Raw genomic sequence first — 9,212 nt, 5'->3', positions numbered from 1 at the left:
TATATGTGGATGACATTCCAATTGCTACACTAAGGTTAATAGATGTTCTCTAGTTTAAAAGAGAACTTAGTAAGATCTTCAAGATCGAAGATCTAGGTGAACCTAAAAAGATCCTTAGTATAAGAGTTATAAGGGACAGGAAGAGAGGAAACCTAAAACTTAACTAAGGACACTTTATTAGGGATAGCCTAGCTAAGATAGGAATGAACTATAAGAAGGCAGCACCTATATACTTACCTATAGACAGCTATAAGGCCCTTAAACCTTTAAGCTATATAGATAAGAGGTATAACAAGGCAGAGTACTAGAGTATCAATAGTACTTAGATGTAGCTAGCAACAATTATAAGGCTAGACATTGCTTTTGCCCTAGGAAGGATGAGCTTATTTATAAGTGACCTATCCACCTACTATATGAAGGCTTTGAAGAAGATCACTAGGTACCTAAGATTATACCCTAATCTAGGACTTTAGTTCTTAAAGTCTAGAAAAGGACACCTTATTAGATACTGTGATTCTGATTATGTAATAGACAAAGCAGACAGAGTCTTAATCCTTAGGTATGTCTTCTTCCTCTATAGGGTACTAGTTTCTTAGATAAGTAAGAAGCAAAAGTCTGTAGCAACATCTATAATAGAGGCTAAATATATAGCTATAAATGTATATACGAAGCAGTCCTAATTCCTAGCTTTACTACTAAGAAAAATGGATTGTCTAGGGTTAGTAGGAGACTGTTCCTATTAACTAAGAATCACTAGAAACTAGGAGACTGTATCAAATTTGAGACTAGTCTAATTAAGAGGTAACAATTAAGCTACCCTTACCCTAGTAAAAGATGTATATGTTTATAACAAGTCGAAGCACATTGACATTGCCTATAACGCTATTAGGAAACTTTGGTAGAGGAGGCTTATTGCTATTAAGTACACCCTAACCTCTAAGATAGTTATAGATGGGTTTATAAAACTAAAGACTAGTCTACACTTCTAGAGGTTTATAAGCTAGCTTAACCTGTCATAAAAAGGTCTAAGTACTATTAATAGGAAGTGAGTAGACTATAACCTCCTATACGAGATGTTAGGGCGAGAGCCTAGCCTATAAGATATAAGGGTAAAAGCGAGAATGTAGGTACGAAGTGTAGATATAAAGGGTGTAGTATAATTGCTATACAAAACGAAAGACGAAGAAAGCAAGAGAGGCCTAGGAAGGCTAGATATTTATACGCGACCCTCGCGAGTGCGTGTCCCCGTATTAATAGGGCTAACCCGTACGAAGCCGCGCTTAGTAGCTTTACTCAAAACCTTATTCCAACCTGCCCTACGTTCCGAGTCTTCTACGTGCTTCTTCTAGGGTTTAGCGTAGTCGCGGGTACTCGCGGGAGTGCCGTAAGTCATATAGTCACGAGCCGAAGTGAATCTGTTAAGGTTTAGTAGAGGGGTGAATTTAGAGGGCTAGGTCCCGTAGCGAATATTACGGGGTATATGATTCTTAGCGCTTATATACTAAGCTAGACTATCACTTCTTAACGACTTCTAAGTACTCTAAGGCTCTTCTGTCCCTACCTTCTGTACACTCTATAGGGAGACTATAATAGTAGCCCCCCCGAACAAAGCTAAGTTCCTACGAAGCCGTAGTAGTTCTATATATCGAGGATGTTCAGCTTTAGTACTAGGCCTAGGCCTAATATTATAGTCGATATACTATTAGTAAGCCCCGTCGAAGAGCTTAGATTCGAAGAGCCTACCGATATTGACTTCTAGGCCGTCTACGCGGGCGTAGTATTCTTCGATTACTTAACGATTAAAGATGATATATTAGATAGGTTCCTATAAGGTATCCTACTTAGGGCAACCTTACTATTCGACTTTATACTTGATCGGCGGTAGTCCTTTAACGTCGTTAGGCTCTACGCGGATTCCCCGGATCTTACGGACGGTATAGTCGTTAGAAGGTAGGTTAATAGGCTCGTCGACTTCTACTTTATCGGGAGGACCTAGTATGTCTTAGTTTTAGTTCGGGAATAGGTCCTTAGCCGACGGCCGAAGGCGTACGGGATAGAAGACGTCGTAGATCTTTATGTTCGTAGGAAGAGCTAGACAGTAGGCGTATAAACTAATACGCTCGGTGATCTTAAAAGGACCTAGGTTCTTCTAGTTTAGCTTCTTAGAGGGGCGGTCCGTCTTAATGTTCTTAGAGTTAAGGTAGACTATATCGCCTACTTAGTAGTCGGGAGCTAGCTAGCGACGACGATTAGCTTAATCCTCGTAGATTGCTTATACGTATACTATCTCGTCGTGAACTTCTTTATAGATCTATAAGAGTATAGTAGCGAACTCGTCTACTACTTACTCGTTTACGTCTTCGGTAGGCGGGAGAGGTTCTTCTAGTTCTATACCTATACAAGGGTAGTAACCTCTCGTAGTATAGAAGGGAGAGTAGCTAGTAGTCTCCGAGTCCTAGTTACGAGTAGTGAACTCTACCGTAGGGATATACTAAGGCCAATCCTTCTAGTAGTAGTCGACGAAGTAACGAAGGACCTACTCGAGGATAGCGTTCGTAATTTCGGTCTAGCCGTCGGTCTGTAGCTAAAAACTAGTCGAGAGGTTATACTTAATGCCTAGGATAGTATATAGACGCTTCTAGAAGTACGAGATGAACTAGGTGCCCCTATTAGAGGTGATGCTATCCGGGAGGCCTTGAAAGCGCTAGACGAATTCGTAGAACAAGCGAGTAGTCTCCTTTACGGTCATACTCTAGCACGGGATTATATACCGGTCCTTAGAGTACCGGTCTACGATTACTAGAAGGGCCTTTACTTTTACGCCGCTAAAGGTCTTACCGTAAGGGAGATCGGTAATAAAGTCTATCGTAATGTACTTCTACGGACGATTAGGAGCCGGGAGAGGGTATAAGAGACCGTAGGGACGGTAGCGGTTAGCTTTAGCTCTTCGGTAAGTAGCGTAGTTTAGTACGTAGCGGCGGACGTCCTTCTAGGAATACGGCTACTATTAATACCTAGCGAGGAGCTTATAGGTCTTAGCTACGCCTAGGTGACCCCTAGAGGCGGAGTCGTAGATGATTTAAAGAATCTTAGCTCGGATATTAGAGCCTTCGGGCTACGGTACGTAAAGCTTCTTACGGAAGTAGACGACACCTTCCTAGAGCTCGTACTCGGATAGCGAGAAGCCCGGGAATGTCCTCGCGCTAGATTTAAGGGCCTAAACTAACTCTTAGGCGTCTAGGTCGGCATCGTACGCTATTCGTACTCGTGCTATAATGCCTTCGGGCTACTCCTTATTATTAAACCCCTTAAAGTCTAATTCGGATAAGCCGTCGGTCGTTACTAAGCCCTCTTTATCGTCGTTTAAGTCCTTAGCGTCCGAGGCGTATTCTTTAGGCTCGGATTTATCGTTACTCTCGTTAAGGTAGGTAGGAGCGAGCACGAGAGTAGCAAAGGAAGCGGCGAGCGTAGGCTAGCCGTTTAATAGGTACTCTCGAAGCTCGGAAGAGAGGTTATACTCTTTAATGACTTGTTGCTCTACGATTTGCCGGCCCCCTCTTCGATCAACTAGAGAGTCACTAGGGCGGCGGGTAAGGGCGTCGGCTATCGAGTTGGCCTTACCGGGCGTATACGAGATTATAAAGTTGAACCGGGAGAGGAACTCGCTCTAGCGGGCCTAGCGACGATTAAGTAGCTTGCTCTTTATAAAGTAGACGAGGTTCTTATAGTCGGAGCTTACTTAGATAGGTATAGTAGAGCCTTCGAGCTCGGGGCGCTACTCTTCGAAAGCTTTGACGATAGCGAGAAGCTCCTTATCGTAGATCTCGTAGTTATACTCCGTAGCGGTCATCTTCTTAGAGAGGAAGGCGATAGGTAACTAGGGGGATTTAGGCGAGCGGCGTTATAGTAGGACACCGCCTACTACGCCGTCGGATACGTCGGTCTCTATACGGGTCTCTAGTTCGAAATCGAAGTGCTATAGAAGCGGGTTCTTAATAAACTTTGCTTTAAGTAAGTTAAAAGCCTCCTAGTATTCGTCGGTCTAGGCGAACTTCTTACCCTTACGCGTGAGCTTCGTTAAAGGGCGTACTACGCCCGAGAATGCGTAGATAAAGCGGCGGTAGAAGTTAGTAAAGCCTAGGAAACCCTAGACCTCTTTAATGTTCGTAGGAGCATCCTATTCGACGATAGCGTCGATCTTCTCTTAGTCCATCTTAATACCGTCTACGGTAATGATCAAACTAAGGAACTTGACTTCGGTCTTCTTAAACTCGTACTTGTCGATGTCGAGCTATAAGCCGGCGTCTACGAGCTTCTAAAGGACCTTATAGACGTGCTCGCGGTGCTCCTCCTTAGTCTCGCTATAGACTAGGATGTCGTCGATATAGGTAGTATAGAACTGATCGAGGAACTCTTAAAGGATGTCGTTAATAAAGTTCTAGAAGGTACTAGGCCCGTTATAAACGCCGAAGGGCATAACGAGCGACTCGAATAGCCCGTAGCGAGTACGGAAGGCTATAAGATACTCGTATCCTTCTACTATTCGTAACTTGTTAAACGTAGCGATAATATCGAGCTTAGTGAAGTACTTGGCCTTAGAGAGGCGCTCGAGCGTCTCCTAAATCAACGGTATTAGGTAGCGGTTCTTCTTTATAATAGCGTTTAAGCCTCGGTAGTCTACGTAGAAGCGTAGGCTACCGCCGGGCTTCTTAACGAACATAACGGGACTACTAGCGCTAGAACGGCTCGCTCGAATGAACCCCTTCTTCAGGTTCTCTTCGAGGTATCTCTTAAGGACGATAAGCTCTTCTCGGGACATAGAATATAGCGGTCCGAACGGTGTCTCTACACCTTCTTCTAGCTTAATCTTATGGTCGTAAGGGCGATAAGGAGGTAGCTCGTCTACGGCTTTAGTATCGAATACGTAGAGGATGTGGTATACCTAAGGAGGGACCTTCGTAGTAGGGTCGGTAGGTATACGCTTCTTGTCGAGCTTCTCGAGGGCGATATCGATATCGCGGAGAGAGGCGGCGAAGACTTAAGCTTTAGGATACTTAGTAGTAGTAGTAAAGGTAGCGGCGTTTACCTAGAAGATCTTAGTATACTTAGGACCGCGCTAAGGCGGCGGAGAAGGCGGAGGTACCGTAGGAACTTCTAGAGGGAAGCTAATAGTAAGGGAAGTCTAGTCGATAATAGGTCGGTATCGTCTAAACTAGGGGAGGCCGAGGATAAACTTCTAATACGGTAGGGACGTAAGGAAGCTAGTGATCGACATACGCTTACCTCCGAGGGTGATTAACGTGTATATAATATAAGTAATCTTACTAGTAGTAGTCTCCGTACCGTTAAAGAGTTTAAGAGTACGAGGGTACTTTAGTTCCTAGGGTTTGAGGTTAAGAGAGGTCGCGAGTTTATAGTCTATAAAAGACTCGCCTAGTACGCTAGTGTCTATAAGAGTGAGATTAGAAGAAGAGAGTTTCTTTAAGCCGATATTTATATTCGTAACGAACGGTTTATAAGCGTAGTCCTTACCCGTCTCGTCGTATAGGTCTAGCTATACTATATTAATCCTCAACTTCCTTCCTCTCTTCACTTTCGGTAAACGTTGTTCTTAGTCTTCCTCGCGTCGATAAGGAAGACCTAGGCTTTTTCCTGCTTAGCGGGAGTAGTAGGAGTAGGCTCGATAGCGCCGACAGCGCCGCGAACCGGGTTACGGGCGTTACGGGTAGCGAGCTACGGACAGTTAGCTACGATATAGCCTAGACCGCCGTAGTAGGTATAGAGTCCGGCCTAGCGACGGCGAAGCTTCTCTTCGGGAGTAAGCTTACCGTTAACGAGGCCCTAGACTCGAGGGACGGCGGCACTAGCGCTAAGATCTATAGCGTTACCTATAGAGACGGGAGAGAGAGCCGTAGGAGCGGCGGCGCCTAGTAGAGTAGCGAAGTGGCTTCCGGGACTACGAGGCTAACGACCTTAAGAACGGGAAGCGAGGAGAGAGGCGATATGTTTTATATTAGAGTCGAGGCGCTAGTAGGTCTTAATAAGCTTACGGAAGCTTATAGTACCGACGTCCTTGTCCTCGAGGGCTCGAAGAAGCTCTACTAATAAACTACGGCGGAGAGTGCTCTTCTTAGTCTCTTCGTTATAGCCGGTGAACCCGATATCGCGGTTAAAGGCCGCGAGGTACTCGGCGAAGCTCTTATTCTTCTAGAGGAGGTTGTGGATAGCGTTCTAGGCGGTAGCTCTACGGTCTAGATCACTAAAGGCAGTACGGAGGTCCTATATTAAGGTAAGGACGTCCGGGTAGCCGATAGTCTACGTAGCGTTATCGATATAGTGTTATACCTAAGCCGCGGCGTCTCCCTAAAGGAGGGAGAAGACGTACGTAACTTTGTCCTTCTCTTACGGAAAGTGGTCGGTATTAGCTAATAGCTTAATAGTAAGCTATGTCTTAAATGCCTTAAACTTGCTCTTATTACCGTCGAACTCGTCTAGGTCGTTAACCTTCTTAGAGAAGTACTAGCGGCGGTTATCGTCGGCGTACGGGGCGAGGTTCTAGAAGGTGTTTATAATACCTTAAAGGTATATTACTTAGTTGTTCGCTTGCTCGACCTGCTAGGCGGTCTCGCGGAAAGAGGAGACGGTGCGGTTAATAAGAGCGTAGGCGGTATCGGGGTTAGCGTTTGCCTAGGTACTAAAGGTAGCGGCGTTCGAGAAGGGGATGTTAGTCTACTCGCTAAAGTAGAATAGAGTGTCCTAGTTGTCGAGGTTAACACCTCTATCGGTAGCGTAGTCACCTATAAGGATGACTCGAGTAGTTGACGGTTTGTTAGTCTTTCGTGATGTTAGGGCGAGAGCCTAGCCTATAAGATATAAGGGTAAAAGCGAGAATATAGGTACGAAGTACAGATATAAAGGGTATAGTATAATTGCTATACAAAACGAAAGACGAAGAAAGTAAGAGAGGCCTAGGAAGGCTAGATATTTATACGCGACCCTCGCGAGTACGTGTCCCCGCATTAATAGGGCTAACCCGTACGAAGCCGCGCTTAGTAGCTTTGCTCAAAACCTTATTCTAACCTACTCTACGTTCCGAGTCTTCTACGTACTTCTTCTAGGGTCTAGCGTAGTCGCGGGTGCTCGCGGGAGTGCCGTAAGTCATATAGTCACGAGCCGAAGTGAATCTGTTAAGGTTTAGTAGAGGGGTGAATTTAGAGGGCTAGGTCCCGTAGTGAATATTACGGGGCATATGATTCTTAGCGCTTATATACTAAGCTAGACTGTTACTTCTTAACGACTTCTGAGCACTCTAAGGCTCTTCTGTCCCTACCTTCTATATACTCTATAGGGAGACTATGACACGAGATAAGTAGGAGTGTTAAGATGTAGTATCTTAAAGGGAGTCAACAATTAGGAAGTGATCTAGTAGCCTAAGGCATCTACGATGACTTAGCTTATAGGGAGATACCTTCTCTCCCCTTTAGCTTAGATAGACATCTAACATAATCAATACATTAGTTCCTAATATATTGCTACATGCTCGTACTATTAGTCAGTTAAAGATTGATCTCTTACTCCACTCCGCTACTATCCACCCGTACCTATTTAATACTTCTTAAGCTACCGTTTAGCCTATCTATCGCCGAAGGGCCTAAACACTTCGTCCGGTAGTAGCGATCGCTTAACAATATGCTCACTAACTTCCGTCAATAGTCTCTTTGATATTGGCAGCTCTATTCGATCGCGATCAATGAGATATTGCTTTAACGCGGCCGACTAGATGTCCGAAAGATTGCCCCTAATAGCAGCCCTATTGGTCAGGCTACCGTGCTTCCTACTCTATCGATAACACGCCCTCTAATATATCGACTGTCCGGCCGGTTACTTGTTATATAGGTGCTTAATAAGAGGTGGAAGTAACGCGTTAACACGCTCTTAAGCCTGCTTAAGAACAACACTAATCTGGCGCTCTTCGTCGGCGTATTTGGACACGCTGGTGCTACTGCTAGAGCCAGCAGGGCGGCTACAAGGCCTATTACACCCTCTGTGTTGACGCGGCATCGTTACGGCTATTACAACATGGGATAATAAGAGACTGCTACGCCCAAAATCAGGTGCGTGACCCTCCGCCAAGCCCGATATTAAGTGGGTGACAGGCACTCGCTATGCGAGGGCTAAGTGGACCCACAACAGCACGGATAGCGTTGTTGTCGCGATCCGAGCGTACACACGGGCAACAGCCCATCATCAAAACTTGAGGCCACGTACGCTAAGAATCAGGTGACTGATTAGTCACCTACAGCCTCTTCAAGAGCAACACTTGTCTATTCTAGATAGACACATACAATACACACTCTGCTTTTGAAACACCCTATATGAGCCCGTACAATAACTTCCCACACTTCTAACGTGATAGTAGTTGACCGGGGCAAGGCTTCCATACTGAGCCCTAGAACCTACTAGTAATCTTGGCAAAGAGGCTGCGGCTAATAGCCAATGTCGTAGGATGATTCCAACAGGCCCAATTCTAGACGAGATACGCTTTGATTGCAATGCTTGGACTTCCGGTGGTATCATCCGTTGGCGCCAGTGCGTGCAGCGGATCAAGAATAGCGCACAGTTTCACCCTTCGCCCATGATACCAGAATGTAGCCTTACGGCTGCCAACAAATAGTGCCCTCGTTTTTGGTCATAAGCTTCCCCAGGCCTAGCGGCACACTCGGCTCGCGTCAAAATGCGAGATCTTGGAAGTCTAGTTGTCCATTGAACGTTGCAGTAAAAATGCCGGCGGTACACAATCTCCTGGGGACACGCAACCCTCGAATGGAAGATCTTCCTTCTGGCTCTCCGTGGAATCGCTAAGCCCCTGTGCATGGCTGGCGGGGAAGTGTACAACCAGGATCAAGATCAGTTGTGGTCTGACTGAGTCGCACTCAGCTTGAGTCACGGTCAAGTTGTGTCGTTGTCAGCTGCCGACAGTTCTCGCAAAGCTAAAAGCATGCGTATCAGTGTCCAGAATTAGTGAAACCAAGGGCATGTGCGCATGTGGATCTATCTTCGCGATGCTCTGCTGGCGGGCCTGGAACAACATGACCACATTTAGACACGTCTCGCATGTACCTCGCATTTACCTCTAGACCACCGATCTGCGATACTCTTCCCCCAGGCGCTTGCCATTCCAGAGCTGCCGTCTGCGAACATCAGCATGACAA

Source organism: Fulvia fulva, chromosome 3, assembly GCF_020509005.1.
Source record: "Fulvia fulva chromosome 3, complete sequence".
In the NCBI taxonomy this organism is placed as follows: Eukaryota; Fungi; Ascomycota; class Dothideomycetes; order Mycosphaerellales; family Mycosphaerellaceae; genus Fulvia; species Fulvia fulva.
This window is presented reverse-complemented; position numbering follows the sequence as displayed.